General features: G+C 36.4%; 1 protein-coding gene across 3 annotated transcripts in view; it reads right to left on the bottom strand.

Annotated features, from left to right (window-relative positions):
• Elk (Eag-like K[+] channel) overlaps positions 1-20,916 on the bottom strand; it is a 989,230-nt gene that overhangs the window by 750,671 nt on the left and 217,643 nt on the right. The gene's annotated exons all lie outside the window — the stretch shown is intronic.

Genomic DNA, 20,916 nt, shown 5'->3' with positions numbered 1-20,916 from the left:
TAAATACCCGAGTATTTACCCAAATGTTGGGTAAAAACTCTTTAACTGTCAAACCACTTGACGTAGGCTGACGAAATTTGGCTCAAAACTTTTGTTGACGGAGCCTACTGTAATTAGCTGGCGGCTGTTTATTTATTATTATATCTCTTTTGATCAAATCTAGGGGGGGGGGCAACTTATTTTTTTTGGTGATGTGTATAGTAGGGCTATAACCAAAAAATACCACGCCAGTACCATGTGCGGAATATTGTCCTTATAACGAAAACGTATGTTTTAATTCGATTCGGTGATAAAAGTTTCCCCAACGACTGCGATTACTAAAGCCCCTTTGATGTTTTTTCTATTTAAAAATTTAAATTTGCTTTGTTTGAATAAATATTTATAGAAAACAAGTAAGAAAAGTCTATAGTTGGACGGAGCCGACCATGGGATACACTATACCACTATCCCTGCACAATCGCTCTCCACGGAACTTCTTTTTAATGATTGTGAAAATTTAATTATCAAATATCAGAGATGTAATGTATAATACTTATGACCAAAACCAAAAAGTTATCTAGCATGAGAAATACGTTTTTGTAGCAGGAAAGGAAAATTTAGTTCACACAAACTAAAATGTAATGAAACCCACCTATGTAGTACTACTACTTCCGTTGTTTAACCGCTACGTTATTGAAATTTTTACCAATTTCACACAAAAGTTTCAGTCCATTTAACCCGCTAAGTATTATCTGATCTTCACGTTGGTTTGTACGCTTCTTCTTCATCATAAACTCAAAATTTGTTTAAAATTTTGCGGGTTATTATTTTGACCTACAGAGCCGCTACAAAATTGGTTAAAATTTTGTTTTTGGTCCATTTCATTCCCTGAACATTTCACGATCATCAGCAGAAACTAATCATTTTATTCTGGCCCGAACCCAACCTCCTTAAAAAATTCGTTACAATCGGTCCATAATTGCGGCCTTAAGCTTGTTTACAATTTTTAATGGACGGACACACATCGCTAAATCGCTTTATCTCGTCGAGATATGAATTTTGGCATAACAAATAAGGGGTCTAGGACGAATATTTTGTGGTGTTACATAAACTTTTGGAGAGACAATATGTAGCATGGGATAAAAATGTGGTTCTCTACACAGAACCCATTATATATTAGGCAGTAGGCCCGTTATCTAGCAAACACTTTATTGCAATTTACATCAGAAGAAAGATCAGTAGTTTTTTCCCATATGTAGGCTACTTTGCAAAATATATATGTCCTCAAGGAATTAAAATATCGACCAAAAATAAAATTTTTATATTTTTCATACAAAACTAATGGTCCATTTCACCCGCTAAAGAATATCAGATCATCATTCAAAATTGTAGGCATCTTTTTCGACCTATACTCTTACCCGGTGCAAAATTGCGTGACTATTGATGTATAATTGCGACTTCTAGCGAGTTTATTATTACACTACAAACAAATAACGGAATATATTAGGCTGTAACTCTGTTATCTGATCATGCACACCAACATAATTGGCCTCAATTGAAAGGTCAAGCGTTCCACTTTCAAGTATATCTCACTTGTCCGGAATGTCACTTCCAGGAATTGAGATATAAGCTGTATATTAAAAATTTTCACAATTTTCACACAAAAGTTTTGGTCCATTTAACCCTCTAAATATTATCCGATAGCCATCTCAAATTGCAAGCTTCTCCTTTGTGGTATACTCTTACCTTATTTAAAATTACGCGTTGATTGGACTATTATTGAGATCTACTGAGCCGCTAGAAAATTGGATAAATATTATGTTTTTGGTACATTTCACCCGCTAAATATTTCACGATCATCACCAATAAGAATAGGGATCTATTCTGATCTGAACCCGACCTCCATACAAAATTTTGTGACGATCGGTCCATAATTGCGGCCTGGAGCGTGTTTACAATTTATAATGTACAGACGGACGGACGGATACAACTCTCAAAATCGCTTTATCTCGTCGAGATATGAGGATTGGTATACCACATTGGGGGTCTCCGACGAATATTTCGCGGTGTTACATGAATTTTTACCAAAACAAACTTATATACCCTTTTCCACATTGTGGTATAGGGTTTAACAAAAATGTTGAATAGGAGGTACCCGAAGGACTGGATTTATATGGACTATATCCGACTTGATGAAATATTGTAATATGATGTGCACATTTTGGACCAAATCGATTGCTCCCTTCGAGAGTTTTCGTTCACATGACATTGGATGCACATCCTCTTGTGGTTCGAGCGTGATGTCTCTGTTTATCTGTTTCACCCATTTCGTCGTACTTGGTGTTCGATTTTTCGAATAGTAAAAAAAAATTATGGATGAAAAAGGTAAAATTTTAAACAAGTTTTAGTATGTATATTAAGTCTTCTCTGTCAGCAAATAAAAAATTCTTCCCTTGAAAACTTCCTTCCTCCTCGATGGTAGGAGTGCATTTTATAAGTCTATATTTTTGGATATTTTTTTAAATTAAATTTAACAAATTAAAAAAACATGAAATTTAAAAAGGAATCATGGTGAATTATTGCCAAAACATAAAACCGTTTCTCAAAATACAAAGAAGATCATTTAGATGCACAAGCAGGACTTTACATATGTGTAGATTGTTCGAAATTGTCATAAATATCAGTAGCTATATCAAAACGTGGAAGTGTATGGACAAATTAGGAGGAAGAGTTATTATAGCCCCATAGAAGACTAAATATTAAATTTCAGCCATTTCTGTAGGATAGTATGGTTATAATCCTGAAAACCCCTAAAATCGGGAGGTACCGTTCTATTTTGGCTACATAAAACATGGACCAGTACTGACAAATTTCTGGATAGAAGTTTAGTAGGCCCAAAGAGGACTAAATATGTATTAAATTACTTCTGTTTCTATATGATAATGTAGCTAAAACCCTGAAAAATTGGGCGGTACCGTTCTATGATGGGTAATACAAAACGTGATCCAGCACTGACACATTTCCGGGGGAAAGTTTTGTAGGCCCAAAGAAGACTCAATACTATTCTTTAATAATTATTTCGCTCACTGTGGTCCATACTTTGCACATCGTAAAATTTCTACGCGACATAGATCGCCCAAACATACTTCAAAGAATTTCATCTATGCCTTCTTGAATAAAACCGTTTATAATAGCTATAAAAACACCATTTAGCTTAGATTTAGCCTAAACCACGTTTTTGTGGGGGGTTAGTATACATTTCTGTGCCACTGTATGTATACTTTATAGGGTTGTAAATAAGTATTTCAATGAGTTACAAACGGAAAAACATGCTTCATATACCCTCCTTCTATGGTAAAGGGTATAAAAATTGCATATATCATGTATTTTTCAACCGAATTCAAAGTTTACTTACAAATAATAAATTATGTATGGTATCTTCTAAGCAGCCTAGAGCACGAGGAAAAGCATTTTCCTATTTTTAATGCGTTTCTACACTTCTATGACTATAACCAAACCATTTGTTAACCGCTTTAAAAAATATATATGTAGCTTATTCGATAGATATTAGTCGTCCATTTGCCGTTATAAAATAAAAAAAAAATTTATATCAGAACAACTGCAGTTTTTTATAATTTTTTCAAAAAATTTTGAAGGCTCTAGGGGGGGGGCAGCTGCCCCCCCCCCTTGCCCATTGCTGGCTACGCCCATGTTTACATTAATTTTCTCTTCTTGCTTGTTCTCAATACCGGTTTACAACAATTCATTTGAATGCATTAAAACATAATTTGTAAATTTTGTGCATAGCAACAGTGATTTCAATTTTATGTAAATCAGTTGCCCAGGTACCTTTGAACAAATAAATCCATCGTTTGAATTAAATATTGTTGTTCAACTTTTTTTCGCAACTGTCTGCAAATACCCTTGCAGGCTCAAACATTTTGGTGACCCCGACGTGATTGTCGGCAACTTGGTTACATAATCTTGAAATTAATTGCAAATTGGTGCGAAATTGATTGTTAATTTATTGGAGATTTTCTTCGAATCAAATACCCTCGATTGCATAAAGTGGTTAATAGAATCCAACGTTAATTGTTGTTATTAAATCATCCGGTGTTGTTTAACATTTATCAACCTTTGTTAAATTCGCTTGGAATCAACGCAACACACATCGTCATTTTTTCTACCTGCTGTGCATCCAACACCATGGATCCGGGTTGTTGAGTTCGAAAACAATACGTCTAATTGCCGGCTTCAAACATGTCGACAAACAACGAAACAGCATCAAACCAAACTGATACATCTTAACGTATTACAGAAACAGGGTCGCGGCTCTCAACAAACAATTGGTTGCGTTTGATGAACGTTTAAGTACGAAAGCTTTGGCAGAGCTAGATGAAGCAGATCTTACTGTTCGATTAGAATACATACAGGACTTGAACGCTAACTTCGAACAAGCTGTATGTGTGTTACAAACAAAGGGTTCTAAAGGCTGACGACATTGCGCGCTCCAATTTTATGATTTTATTTTTGGATGCAAAGGCAAAATTAAAAAGGTTATTGCTCGCTTATACTAAATCTCGCTCTGTTCCTCTTTCGTCAACTATGAGACAATTTTCCATAGATGATTCTCTGTCTTTTCGAAAAACTCGTTTGCCAGAATTGGAAATACCACAGTTTAATGGTTTGTATATGATTTTTTGGTATGTTCTCCACGGTGATAGACAAAGACGATGGTTTGAGCAAAATAGAGAAATTACAACATTTGAGAGCCAGTTTGTCTGGCCCGGCGCTCGATGCCATTTCTTCTCTTGAGCCAAACGAAGATAATTATGATAAAGCCATGGAATTATTGAAACGTCGTTTCGACAATAAGTTGCTCAATTTTCAAACGCGCATAAGAGAGATATTCGGTCTCAAAACAGTTGAAAAGAATTGTGCTTCTGGTTTGAGACAATTGAGTCTCAATACGCAGATGAAATGGGAGGAACAATTAAAATCTGACACTCTGCCTTCATGGACTTCGATGGCAACATTTTTAGAAAACAGGTGTCGTTTGTTGGAAAATTTTGACCATTCGATGGGTGAGAAATCTTCTACGAGTATACGTGCAGTGGGTAAGAAACCAGGTTTTCGCAATGCATTGGTAGCAGCTGGTACATCAAATGCCATTTGTGTTTTTTGTGACTCAAAGGAGCATTACATAACAAATTGCCCTCGCTTTGAAAATTTATCTCCGTCACTTAGATTTAGAGAAGTGAAGCGTATTGGATTGTGCCTGAATTGCCTTAAGAAGGGGCACTTACTTAAAAAATGCAAATCCAGAAATTGTCGTCATTGTTCCATGAGACACCATTCGTTATTGCATATGGACAATATCTCAGATCATTCTTTACATCAGACTGTCGAAGATTCAAATCAATTGCTTTCATCGCTGTCGACAAGTGCTGCTGATTCTTCTTGAGCTTCTTCATGCAATAATATACTGTTGGCCACGGCAATTGTGATGGTAAAAAATGGATGTGGAGATTTTATACCGTGTAGACCTATATTGGATTCTGCTTCGCAACTTAATTTTCTTACGTCACGGATTGCACTACAACTTAACTTGCCAATGAAAACGTCGTACATTAACGTATCTGGTATTGGTGATAGTGGATTTTTAGTTAACAAATCGGTCAATCTTCATATCAAATCGTGTCATAAAAATTATTCTGTTGAATTTCCTGCTGTTGTTGTTCCCACTATAACTGAATATCAACCTAGCTTCTCGTTGGATATTAAACAATTGGTCTTTCCTCAAAATATTATGCTCTCCGATCCCAACTTTGGTAAACGGGGAAGGATAGATATTTTGGTTGGTGCCGCTAAATTCTTTGATTTTCTGAGTGATGGAAAAATTCGGTTGGAAGATAATTCTCATGTCTTATAAAAGACGTTGTTGTGATGGGTGGTGTCTGGTGGAGGTGTGTCCTCATTAAATCCGCATTCGCTGGCAGCTTCATGCAAATTTATTGCCGAACCGGAGCAAGAATCGTTATTGGACATTGCTAAAGTTTTTGGGAAGTAGAAAACGCTTTCGAATCTACTATAAACTTATCGGCGGAAGACAACATTTTCAACAAAATACAATTAGATTGCCTTCCGGTGAATATTCTGTGGCGCTTCCAAAAAAAGAAAGTTTTCGTGATCTGGGATCTTCTTATGAAACTGCACTGCGTCGCTTCAATGGTTTGGAGAAAAAATTGGCAAAAATAAGGACATAAAGGAAAAGTATATCAAGTTTATGGCAGAATATATCGATTTAAATCACATGAACCCTGTTTCTTCGATCCCACATGAAGTAAAAACGTTTTTCTTGCCGCATCTTGTGTCCACAAACTTGATAATACATCTACGAAGCTTAGAGTCGTGTTTGACGGGTCTGCTAAGACGTCATCTGGTCTTTCCCTCAACGATGTCCTATACGCTGCACGATGGGGCCAATAGCAGGTTTTCGAGGCAAAAAGTCATTTTTTGAAGTGAAGAATTTGAAAAAAATAATAACGGATTTCGATTGCCAACACTCTGAATCACTAAAAATAAGAAAATAAATCAATCTGGTAACATCACATAGCGACATACTGATCTGGCAATGGTGACATATTTTCTTATGCATCATTTTCCGACATTCATTATAAATAAGTAGTGAAAGCATTTTAGGCGCCAAAAAGAACATTTCAACATTTTTATTTTTTTTAAACATGGAAAGCTCTTCAATGGGTATGTAAAATAAGATAGTGTTAACAAATAATAAAAATGTTATGTGTGGTAAATGTATTTTTGAGTTAAGATGTTATGTCTTTTTTGGAGTATTTTGCTTTGTTATCCATGTGTTCTCTGGAGTATAACTTTTGAGATCTAGGTAGATCTAGGATATTATATATATGTGGTGAAAGGTATTAATGTGTACTATCATTTTGTGAAAAAATTAGCTGCGCCTATCTGCGCCTTTTCATAAAAATCTGATTTCAGATGTCGTAATACTTAAAAATATGGACATTTTTATGTTTTGGTTGGCGAATAATCGGAAACCCATTAATGTTACCAATTGGATTTCGGAAAAAATTAATAGACGTATATAATAATAATATATAATTTCAAAGATTTTTACTAAATTTGGAACCTTTTTTTATTAACTTATAACAAAGCACAGACAAAACCATGAAATTTGAACATATGTATATAGGGGAGCTGTTTCTATATCTGAACCGATTTCAATATAACTTGACAAACTTATTTGTAGTCCGAATTCCGTAAAATTTTCCAAATTTTATTGTAATTTGATGGAATCAAATTTCAATCATTTTCCTGAAATCGGGCGAACATATATGGGAGCTATATCCAATTCTGAACCGATTTCAATATGATCTGCCAAAAATGTTTCTAGACCGAAATCCGTCACACATTTCAAATTTCATCAAGATTGGACATACATAGCGGGATTGGTGCACCAAATACCTAAAATCGGGCGAAAATATATATGGAAGCAATATCAAAATCTGAACCGATTTCAATATAACTTGGCAAACTTATTTGTAGTCCTAATTCCGTGGTATTTTCCAAATCGCATAAAAATTGGGCAGAATTTGCGTGTTTGGTCCATCAATTGCTTGAAATCGGGCGAACATATATACGGCAGCTATATGTATATATGAACCGATATGAACTAAATTTGGCATATTAGTTTCTAAGCCCATTATAAACATCTGTACAAAATTTGGAAGGTCTAGCTTGCCCCAGTGATTTGTTGCCTCGAAAACCTGTCATTGGCCCCATCGTGCGCTGGTCCGACTATTCAATCTAAACGTTTCGATACTCTACTTCGGTTTAGATTCTTCAAGGTGGCGCTCAGTGGAGACATCTGCTAAATGTTCAGGTGCGTTAGAATTTCATATCCTGATGATTATTTGCAGTGTACTTTGTGCAGAAATAGTGGTGAAGACAAAATAAAAATCTACAAGCTAAATATGGTGACATATGGAACAAAGCCGGCGTCTTTCTTGGCTATTAGGACGATGTATCAACTATGTATGGACGAAGGTGAAATGTTCCCACTTGGAAAAGATGCCATATTGCGAGATTTTTATGTCGATGACCTGCTGACTGGTGCAAGTACTGTTGATGATGTGGTTGAAATTAGACAACAGGTAACTAAATTGCTGAGTTTGGGTAACTTTAATATTCGGAAGTGGTGCTCAAATAATCCGGCTGTGTTGGATGGCGAGACACCCTCTGATATTGAAGAGCATTTGACGATTCACGATGGAACCAATGTAACAAAAACTTTGGGATTAGTTTGGGATCCAAAGGATGACCAGTTACTAAACGTACAGTTTTATCATCAATTGCTCGTCTTTACGACCCATTGGGACTGATTGGTCCGGTTATAACGAAAGCCAAAATTATCATGCAATGTCTTTGGAAGCATAAACTCAAATGGGACGATACTCTGCCCCCGGGCCTAAATACTCAGTGGTTGAATTTTCGCGATTCATTTTCTATGGTAAACAAACTATCATTTCAAGATTTGTTTCATTTCCAGATTCCAAAATACAAATACACGGATTTTGTGATTCGAGTTTGGCTGCGTATGGAGCGTGTATCTACGTGAGAGCGGAAATTGGAGAAATGAGACAAGTGCAGCTTTTGTGCTCTCAATCGAGAGTAGCGCCTTTAAAAGTTCTCACGGTACCAAAGCTCGAGTTATCGGCAGCACTTCTTTTGGCACAATTTTTGAAGGATTTTTCGGAAAATCACCCTGATTTGGAGTATCACTGTTGGTCTGACTCCATGGTAGTCTTGTCCTGGATTAGAGAGGTGGCGTCAAATTACAATGTGTTTGTGGCAGACCGGGTGAGTCGTATACAAAACTATACTAACAAAATGAAGTGGCATCATGTTCCTACGGCACTCAACCCAGCTGATATATTATCGAGAGGAAGTTCTCCTAGTGAACTGTTTAACTAAACTTTATGGAAAAATGGACCAGAATTTTTACAAAGAGAAGAAGAACGCTGCCAAAGGTCGTTAATTTTTTAACTGAATTGCCTGAGCTTCGTAAAACAGCTCTATCAACTACTTTTCTCGTCGATTATCCAGCGTCATCCAAATTTTCTAATTCTTTTAAGAGATTACAACGAATTTTTGCTTACGTCTACAGATTCATTCATCTTAAACATTTGAAGAAATTTGAAAATTTTAAAGGCCCACCAACCGTCAAGGATATTGAATTGGGAACATTCCTTATGCTGCGAAACATCCAAATTGTAAATCTTGCTGCATAAGGTGTTTTCGGGAGAAGCCAAGAGTGGTTGAGCACATCATGGGCACCTTGCCGAAGGAACGTGTGAGTCCCAGCAGAGCATTTTTTGTAACGGGAATAGATTTTTGTGAACCATTTTATTACAAATCGGAGGTGCGAACTCGTCCACCTATAAAACGAAGGCACTTCATATGGAGTTGGTTCAGGATTTATCAACACCTTCTTTCTTGGCTTCGCTCAAAAGATTTATTTCAATTCGAGGAAAGCCAAATACAATTTGGTCGGATAACGCGACAAACTTTGTTGGGGCGAAAAACAAGTTGGCAGAACTGCGAAAATTATTCTTTGATCAATCAAATTTAGATTAAGTACATCGACATTGCTCGGATGATGGAATAAACTGGAAGTTTATTCCTCCCAGATCGCCGCATTTCGGTGGCCTCTGCGAAATATCATTTTCATCGTGCTGTTGGCCTATCTATATTAACATTTAATGAGTTGCGTACACTTGTTTGTCAAATAACTGCTATTTTAAAATCAAGGCCTTTATGTCCAATAAGCGAAAATCCCGCCGACCTGGAGGTCCTTACACCGGCCCATTTTTTAGTTGGAGGTCCAATGATTTTGTTTCTCGAGCCACATGTAACAGAATTGGACATCAGTCGCTTTAATAGATGGCAGCGCATATCTCATATGCAACAAATATTTTGGAATGTTGATGGAGCCTACTGTAATTAGCTGGCGGCTGTTTATGTATTATAATATCTCTTTTGAATTTTATTATCGTCACATTTGTTTTGATTGTACCTATGTAGCTAGCAAGCATTGATATGTTTACATTAATTTTCTCTTCTTGCTTGTTCTCAAAACCGGTTTATTATCACTCATCGTCGATTATTGCTATTACATGTTCATAGCAACAACAATTCATTTGAGGGCATTTAAACATAATTTGTAAATAATTTTCGCAACTGTCTGCAAATACCCTTGCAGGCTCAAACAACTTTCTTATATCAATAGTATTAAAGGTATTGCAAATGGAGTCCCTGGGTCCATGTTTTGATATAGCCCCCATATAGCCGTACCTCCCGATTTAAAGTATTTTTCACTTATTATTGGCTGTAATTTGGCACAGTGAGTCCTCAATGAGTATAAAATATCCCTGTAAACATTTGTCGACGTAGGTCCACGTTTTGATATAGCTCCCAAGGGTACCCCGATTTTGAGTATTTACCGAAATATTGGGTAAAAACTCAACGAACCACTTGACGTAGGCTGACAAAATTTGGCTCAACACTTGCTTATATCAATAGTATTAAAGATAATAAAGTATGGCCGGTTATAATTTATTAAAATTAATAAACAACAGTCGTCCGCTTCTCTTTATTTTATTTTCTAATTTTTGTTTGAGACGTTAGAACGTGCGTAGAGATGAAGATGTCCGTGGTTGCTCGGTGTCAGAATCAAAACTGCCAAATAAGCACACTCACACGAACACACACATCGGCTCATCTCTACCTACGTACAAACGAGAGTAATTACAATTGAGTGTTTTATTCATAATGAGCATTTAAATCATAATGTTTTGGAAATCATATGTTACACTACCTTACAAACTTTAATTATGCTACATTTCGGCCTTCCTGACAACAAAGATCACCTGATTCTTTTCGATGCTGTTACCTTATGGAACTTTATTATTACTTATGGTTTTTAGATTGCGAATCTAAAATCGGGCGAAAATATATATGGGAGCAATATCAAAATCTGAACCGATTTCAATATAACTTGGCAAACTTATTTGTAGTCCTAATTCCGTGGTATTTTCCAAATCGCATAAAAATTGGGCAGAATTTGCGTGTTTGGTCCATCAATTGCTTGAAATCGGGCGAACATATATACGGCAGCTGTATGTATATATGAACCGATATGAACTAAATTTGGCATATTAGTTTCTAAGCCCATTATAAACATCTGTACAAAATTTGGAAGGTCTAGCTTGCCCCAGTGATTTGTTGCCTCGAAAACCTGTCATTGGCCCCATCGTGCGCTGGTCCGACTATTCAATCTAAACGTTTCGATACTCTACTTCGGTTTAGATTCTTCAAGGTGGCGCTCAGTGGAGACATCTGCAAAATGTTCAGGTGCGTTAGAATTTCATATCCTGATGATTATTTGCAGTGTACTTTGTGCAGAAATAGTGGTGAAGACAAAATAAAAATCTACAAGCTAAATATGGTGACATATGGAACAAAGCCGGCGTCTTTCTTGGCTATTAGGACGATGTATCAACTATGTATGGACGAAGGTGAAATCTTCCCACTTGGAAAAGATGCCATATTGCGAGATTTTTATGTCGATGACCTGCTGACTGGTGCAAGTACTGTTGATGATGTGGTTGAAATTAGACAACAGGTAACTAAATTGCTGAGTTTGGGTAACTTTAATATTCGGAAGTGGTGCTCAAATAATCCGGCTGTGTTGGATGGCGAGACACCCTCTGATATTGAAGAGCATTTGACGATTCACGATGGAACCAATGTAACAAAAACTTTGGGATTAGTTTGGGATCCAAAGGATGACCAGTTACTAAACGTACAGTTTTATCATCAATTGCTCGTCTTTACGACCCATTGGGACTGATTGGTCCGGTTATAACGAAAGCCAAAATTATCATGCAATGTCTTTGGAAGCATAAACTCAAATGGGACGATACTCTGCCCCCGGGCCTAAATACTCAGTGGTTGAATTTTCGCGATTCATTTTCTATGGTAAACAAACTATCATTTCAAGATTTGTTTCATTTCCAGATTCCAAAATACAAATACACGGATTTTGTGATTCGAGTTTGGCTGCGTATGGAGCGTGTATCTACGTGAGAGCGGAAATTGGAGAAATGAGACAAGTGCAGCTTTTGTGCTCTCAATCGAGAGTAGCGCCTTTAAAAGTTCTCACGGTACCAAAGCTCGAGTTATCGGCAGCACTTCTTTTGGCACAATTTTTGAAGGATTTTTCGGAAAATCACCCTGATTTGGAGTATCACTGTTGGTCTGACTCCATGGTAGTCTTGTCCTGGATTAGAGAGGTGGCGTCAAATTTGTGGCAGACCGGGTGAGTCGTATACAAAACTATACTAACAAAATGAAGTGGCATCATGTTCCTACGGCACTCAACCCAGCTGATATATTATCGAGAGGAAGTTCTCCTAGTGAACTGTTTAACTAAACTTTATGGAAAAATGGACCAGAATTTTTACAAAGAGAAGAAGAACGCTGCCAAAGGTCGTTAATTTTTTAACTGAATTGCCTGAGCTTCGTAAAACAGCTCTATCAACTACTTTTCTCGTCGATTATCCAGCGTCATCCAAATTTTCTAATTCTTTTAAGAGATTACAACGAGTTTTTGCTTACGTCTACAGATTCATTCATCTTAAACATTTGAAGAAATTTGAAAATTTTAAAGGCCCACCAACCGTCAAGGATATTGAATTGGGAACATTCCTTATGCTGCGAAACATCCAAATTGTAAATCTTGCTGCAGAATACAAAGCTTTAAAATAGAAAAAGGAAATATCGTCGGCAAGTAAGTAATACTCTTTATCACCTTTCATGGATTCAGTGGGGCTTGTTCGAGTCGGTGGCCGTTTGGAAAATTCAACATTACCTTTCGAAGTCCAACATCCAATAATCATGCCGAAAGGACACCCAATAACAAAGGCAATGGTCATGGAGTGTCACCACGAAATTCTACTTCAGGACCGCAATCGCTGTTGGCCTCTATACGGCAAAGGTATTGGCATACTGGTGGAAGAAAATCGGTAAGCAGTATACATGGCAACTGCATAAGGTGTTTTCGGGAGAAGCCAAGAGTGGTTGAGCACATCATGGGCACCTTGCCGAAGGAACGTGTGAGTCCCAGCAGAGCATTTTTTGTAACGGGAATAGATTTTTGTGAACCATTTTATTACAAATCGGAGGTGCGAACTCGTCCACCTATAAAACGAAGGCACTTCATATGGAGTTGGTTCAGGATTTATCAACACCTTCTTTCTTGGCTTCGCTCAAAAGATTTATTTCAATTCGAGGAAAGCCAAATACAATTTGGTCGGATAACGCGACAAACTTTGTTGGGGCGAAAAACGAGTTGGCAGAACTGCGAAAATTATTCTTTGATCAATCAAATTTAGATTAAGTACATCGACATTGCTCGGATGATGGAATAAACTGGAAGTTTATTCCTCCCAGATCGCCGCATTTCGGTGGCCTCTGCGAAATATCATTTTCATCGTGCTGTTGGCCTATCTATATTAACATTTAATGAGTTGCGTACACTTGTTTGTCAAATAACTGCTATTTTAAAATCAAGGCCTTTATGTCCAATAAGCGAAAATCCCGCCGACCTGGAGGTCCTTACACCGGCCCATTTTTTAGTTGGAGGTCCAATGATTTCGTTTCCCGAGCCACATGTAACAGAATTAGACATCAGTCGCTTTAATAGATGGCAGCGCATATCTCATATGCAACAAATATTTTGGAATGTTGATGGAGCCTACTGTAATTAGCTGGCGGCTGTTTATGTATTATTATATCTCTTTTGAATTTTATTATCGTCACATTTGTTTTGATTGTACCTATGTAGCTAGCAAGCATTGATATGTTTACATTAATTTTCACTTCTTGCTTGTTCTCAAAACCGGTTTATTATCACTCATCGTCGATTATTGCTATTACATGTTCATAGCAACAACAATTCATTTGAGGGCATTTAAACATAATTTGTAAATAATTTTCGCAACTGTCTGCAAATACCCTTGCAGGCTCAAAGAACTTTCTTATATCAAAAGTATTAAAGGTATTGCAAATGGAGTCAATGGGTCCATGTTTTGATATAGCCCCCATATAGCCGTACCTCCCGATTTAAAGTATTTTTCACTTATTATTGGCTGTAATTTGGCACAGTGAGTCCTCAATGAGTATAAAATATCCCTGTAAACATTTGTCGACGTAGGTCCACGTTTTGATATAGCTCCCAAGGGTACCCCGATTTTGAGTATTTACCGAAATATTGGGTAAAAACTCAACGAACCACTTGACGTAGGCTGACAAAATTTGGCTCAACACTTGCTTATATCAATAGTATTAAAGATAATAAAGTATGGCCGGTTATAATTTATTAAAATTAATAAACAACAGTCGTCCGCTTCTCTTTATTTTATTTTTTATTTTTTGTTTGAGACGATAGAACGTGCGTAGAGATGAAGATGTCATTGGTTGCTCGGTGTCAGAATCAAAACTGCCAAATAAGCACACTCACACGAACACACACATCGGCTCATCTCTACCTAGGTACAAACGAGAGTAATTACAATTGAGTGTTTTATTCATAATGAGCATTTAAATCATAATGTTTTGGAGATCATATGTTACACTACCTTACAAACTTTAATTATGCTACATTTGGCCTTCCTGACAACAAAGATCACCTGATTCTTTTCGATGCTGTTACCTTATGGAACTTTATTATTACTTATGGTTTTCGAAACGTTATTTTTTGCTGTTGATTGGCTTATTATTAATTCATCATGTCGTGAAGATCGGGATTTACAGTTATTCAATAGGTTAGATTTCCTATGCCAATGTTTCATATTATGTGCCGCCTATGTGCCGCTATGCTGAAAACCCTCTACATCCTGTAAGATATAACGATCGTTTTCCAGTACTTCTTTAACAACAAAGGGGCCTTTGAACTTTGGCATACATTTTCTTGACACCCCCGCACTATTATCTATGTTTTTTACTACGACATAATCACCATTTTTATACGACGACGGTTGTTTTCTCTTGAGGTCTGTATAATTTTTAATATACTGTTGTGCGGCTCGTTGTTTTTCATTCGCATCATCTCTAATTGACGTTGGTTGACACCAAATAACATAACGCTCGGATGTTCATTTATCATTCTATTACATGTGTTATTTATTGCAAATTCGACGGTTTCTAATGTTTTTTTCCCAAGTAATATTATTTTCTGTACTTATAAGTTTTGCAATCATTGGTCCTAAAGTTCTGTTAACACGCTCCACTTGTCCTTTAGCTTGAGGTGATAAAGTTGCTATCTTTACATGCTGTATGTCATTTTCTTCGATAAAGTTTTTGAAATCGTTTGAAGTGAAGCACGACCCTCTATCAGAAACAATATATCGCGGTCGGCTGTAGTATCTAAAATGTTCTCGTAAACCTTTAGTTACTTCTTTGGTAGCAGTAGTTTTTGTCGGATACAACTTAACAAATTTAGAACAAGCATCGATAACTACAAATATATGTTTCTTTGAACTGTTTCTATCTACTGGTCCATAATGGTCTATGTGAATCATTTCAAAAGGTTTTGACGGTTTGGGGATATTATGTAGAAATCCTTCTACGGGACCACTTTTAGGTGAAAAGGTTATACATTTTAAACAGTTTTGTACATGGTCTTTTACTTTATTATTTATATGCCGAAACCAATAAGATTTATTTATTAGGTCTGTAACTTTGTTAATGCCCACATGTCCCATCTCATCATGATACCTGTACAGAACATGGTTTTCCATTTGAGCAGGAACAACGAACAGCAATTTCCCGGTTTTAAGTTTTTTATAAAGAACACCATTTCTCATTTCGTAATGTCTGTAACTTTTCTTTAATGTTAATAATCTTCGAATCTTTGTTTTGGGCTATAATTAAATTTTCCTCAAAAGTATTAGTGTCCACAATCATAATGTCTAAAGATCGACTTAACGCATCTACGTGCTGCATACGACGCCCTTCTCTGTGCTCAACAACATAGTCGAAGTTCTGTAGCTCTAACGCCCACCTAGCGATTCTTGGTTTTAATTCTTTTTTAATTAAAGTTAAGGTCAATGAATTACAGTCGGTAATTATTTTGAATGTTTTGCCATACAAATATGCACGAAATCTCCGAAGTGCATAAACTATCGATAAAGTCTCTAGCTCGAAGCTGTGAAACTTCGACTCGGCATCTGTAGTTCTTTTTTGGAAAAATAAAACACGGGGTGCCATTTTTTGTCCTTTTGTTTTTGCATAAGTATAGCACCAAAACCTAATGCACTCGCATCGCAGTGGAGCTCTGTTTCTGCCGATGGGTCATACAAGGCTAAAACCGGCGAGTCTAAAAGTTTTCCCTTTAACAATTCAAATGTTTCGAGCTCAAGTTTCCCAAAACTGAATTTTTTATCTTTTCTAGTTAAATCGTGCAGTGGTTTTGCCAAAATCGAAAAATCTTTGATAAAACGTCTGAAATACGAGCAAAGGCCAAGAAAGCTGAAATAAAGTATGGCCGGTTATAATTTATTAAAATTAATAAACAAACAAACAGTCGTCCGCTTCTCTTTATTTTATTTTCTAATTTTTGTTTGAGACGTTAGAACGTGCGTAGAGATGAAGATGTCCGTGGTTGTTCGGTGTCGGAATCAAAACTGCCAACCAACTTCTCATCTTGTGGTTGGTAGCCCAAATAAGCACACTCACACGAACACACACATCGGCTCATCTCTACCTACGTACAAACGAGAGTAATTACAATTGAGTGTTTTATTCATAATGAGCATTTAAATCATAATGTTTTGGAAATCATATGTTACACTACCTTACAAACTATAATTATGCTACAATATTGAAAATGGATTCCCTGGGTCAATGTTTTGATATAGCCCCCATATAGCCGTACCTCCCGATTTAAGGTATTTTTCAACTATTAGCCACATTTTACAAACAAATTGGCTGTAATCTGGTCCTCAATGAGTATAAAATATCCTTGCAAAAAATTGTCAACGTAGGTCCACGTTTTCTTGTAGCCCCCATATAAAGGTACCCCGATTTCGAGTATTTACCCAAAAGGGGGTAAAAACTCTTTAACTGTCGAACCACTTGACGTAGGCTAACAAAATTTGGATCAAATCTTCCTTATATCAATAGTATTAAAGGTATTGAAAATAAAGTCCCTGGGTCCATGTTTGGATATAGCCCCATATAATCCTGCCTCCCGATTTAAGATATTTTTTACCTATTAGCTACATTTTACAATCATACTGACTGTAATTTGGTACAGTGAGTTCCCAATATGTATAAAATATCCTTGCAAAAAATTGTCCACGTAAATCCACGTTTTCTTGTAGCCCCAATATGGGTTTCTGAAATCGGGAAGTACGGTTAAATGGGGGCTATATCAAAACGTGGACCCAATCTTTCAAGGATATTATCTACATATTGAGAACTCACTGTGCCAAATTTCAGCCAATATGATTGTAAAATGTGGCTAATAGGTAAAAAATACCTTAAATCGGGAGGCACGGTTATATGGGGGCTATATCAAAACGTGGAACCAGAGACCATTTTCAATACCAGGTGTTCTCTTGATATAAGTAAGATTTCAGCCAAATTTCGTCAGCCTACGTCGAGTGGTTCGGCAGTTAAAGAGTTTTTACCCCAGGGGCTGGATTCTTGTTCTATGAAAATTTGAAATGAAAAATATTTCCTTTATATTTTTTTTCATTTGACAGTTTTTTCCTTTATAAAAGTTTTCATTCCACATTTTCATAGAAACAGAATTGAACCTCTGGTTTGGGTAAATACTCGAAATCGGGGTACCGGTATATGGGGCCTATAAGAGAGCGTGGACCTACGTTGACAAATTTCTGCAAGGATATATTATACTCTCTGAGGACTCACTGTGCCAAATTACAGCCAATATGGTTGTAAAATGTAGCTAATAGATGAAAAATACCTTAAATCGAGAGGTACGGCTATATGGGGGCTATACTAACACATGGATCCAGGCACTCCATTTTCAATACCTTTAATACTATTGATATAAGAAAGTTTTGAGCCAAATTTCGTCAGCCTACGTCAAGTGGTTCGGCAGTTGAAGAGTACTTACCCAAGGTTTGGGTAAATACTCGAAATCGGGGTACCCTTATATTGGGGCCATTAAAAAACGTGGACCTACGTTGACAAAATTTTGCAAAGATATTTTCTACCTATTGAGAACTCACTGTGCCAAATTTCAGCGGGTATTTACCCACTTGTTTAAAGTATTGTAAAACTATCTGTTCAAAGAGAACGTACATATTTACGTTAGTTTAATTACTCTGCTTTACTTTTTATGTAATGTAGTTTCTAAAGTGTCAGCGAAAAACTGACCTAGTATATTTTCAATTGTTATTTTATGCAGGTTAATAACCCAAATAAAGAAACAACTCGATTGGTTTCACATTGCCTGGGTTATTGGCTGAAGTAAATTTATTTCCTTAGTTTACATTTTTACCATAGCAGTTAAGTTAATCAAAATTTATAAATACTCATTGGCAACAAAGAATCTAGGTAGTTTACAAGAAATTGAAAGGCTATCTAGGTTTACACACAATCCATTTTGAAACGATTTCACAACTTAAACCCAGAAATAGGGTGTAAGATTTTGTATTGGCGATTCAATATAGTAAATACCCAAATAAATACCCACAAATGGGTATTTACCCGGTATTTACCCAATTTACCGGGTATTTACCCATTGGGTATTTACCCACTGTCCATCTCTAGAGATAAGTCAGTTTATTAGTTTTTGTTTGAACAACACCGAGAGCGAAAGCAAGAATTTTGAAAATAAGGAGTGAAGTTGTGTTTTTGATTCTTATGTCACTTCATCAGGCAAAAGCCAAAAATTAAAAGTCAGAAAAAATATTTGTGAATTTGAACATTGTAAAACTTAAGATAACTCGTGAATTCCAACATTATTTAAAAAAACGAAACCGAGAAATAAACTAAACTCTACGTGTCCATTGATTCTCATCACCCTGGGTGCCAGGTAGTGTCAAGAAAAAGACAGTGTGTTCCTATCACATCTCTGTTGCCACCAAGGCCGCAAACTACATTTTCCTCCACAAACCTCTGTTGTCTCAAAAAAAAACGAAAACTGTTCGTTCCTGCGCAAACCTCTTTGTCACCAGAGACGAAATAGTGTGCCTCCAAGCGAACCGGCCTTTGATTTCCCAAAGGGGGACAAGTCGCAGAACAACCGGGCTGACCATGTACACAACGACGACCGCAGCATTGGAAAGCGCCCCTCTACATCCGAACTGAGCGAATGTGACTTTTAGGAGAGAGTGGAAAAGAATGAATATTCTCTCCCAGTATCCGAAAAAGCGAATATGACTCCTAAAAGAAAGGCAGAGAAGATTTCCCCATTAAGCTCGAAGAGCGGCCAATTAATGTAGTTAATTGTAATGCTGCTGAAGGGGAAGACAATGGGTCTCATGCATAAAACGTGAGCTTGAGCTCGAACTCGATTTTTTGAGTAAAAGGTGCTTGTCGTATGCATAATAAAATTTTATGTATTTGCTTTTACTCACTGCTCACGTTTGATCTCTTCTTGCTCAGTTTGAACTTAGAAGTTGAAGTAGATGAGATTGTTCTCATTTTCATATGCATAAAAACAAGGTTTTGCTTACTTTTGTGAGCTCTTGCTTAAATTTTGTGGAGCATGCCTTTTAGGTGACTCGCGTGCACTAAAAAGGAATCATGGCTGAATATTTTGTACCACAAATAAATAAAAAATTTTATCAAAAGCGTAAGACAAATTTAGCAAGTGAGGATAAAAAATTATACAGGTTTGTAATCTTATTTTATTATTTTTTATATAAGTAATAATAAAATGATAAATACTTAGATTTGGTGGTAGTAGCTTTTGCTGGTTAGCGAATTATTTTTTTGAGGAGTCAGAAGAAAGGCGTGGTGGTGCCCTCAGCAACGTTTATAAAATTCGACTCTATTTAAGATTCTGTGCAGATCCTGGATTCCAAAATGGTATAGCCACAGATATTGGGGTCCATCAATCAACTGTGTCGCGAACAATTGCGGAAGTTGCAAAACTTATATCTGCCAAAGCAAGCGAATGGATAAAATTCCCGAAAGATGCAGATCAAATAAAAGATTGTCAAAGGAAATGGCAGGCAAATTATTGCTTTCCATTTGCAATTGGAGTTATTGATTGTACTCACATAAAAATTAAAAAAAAACCCACAAATCAAACCCACAAATCTTTCATTTTTGTACAAAAAAATTAGGTATATCGTCAGTTTCTATTTTATTATTATTTGCTTCTACTTCTACTTCACTTCCACTTGACGACTTGTTTGTACTTCAATAACAATTAGAGGTTTGATCTCAATTTATTCAAGTAATTGCAATTGGTTTGAACTCATTTTTATGCATACGAAATTGAGCAAAAGCTGTTGCTGTTCGATCTAACTCAACTTACGAGCAATTGCTTACTTGACTCAACTCATCGCTTTTACTCGTTTTTATGCATGAGACCCATTGTATCTAACATATACATTGGCGTAACCAATGTATCGAACTTATACAGTAGGTATTAGTGCAACAAAATTTTTAGTGATCATAATTTCCATAATAAATATTGTTCATTTGTTTATTAAACTTTTGCCCAACCCCCGATGTGTCAAAACATTATGGGTTTTAATTTATCCAAAAAAATATAATATTTTTATCAAGAATGTAAGGCATCGATATAATAAAAGTAATAAAAATATCGAGTTTTTACATATATAACGGACATTT

Source organism: Musca autumnalis, unplaced genomic scaffold, assembly GCF_047663935.1.
Source record: "Musca autumnalis isolate F117 unplaced genomic scaffold, ASM4766393v1 scaffold_5, whole genome shotgun sequence".
Classification (NCBI taxonomy): domain Eukaryota; kingdom Metazoa; phylum Arthropoda; class Insecta; order Diptera; family Muscidae; genus Musca; species Musca autumnalis.
The sequence above is the reverse complement of the archived record's forward strand: the minus strand, read 5'-3'. Positions and strand labels throughout refer to the sequence as shown.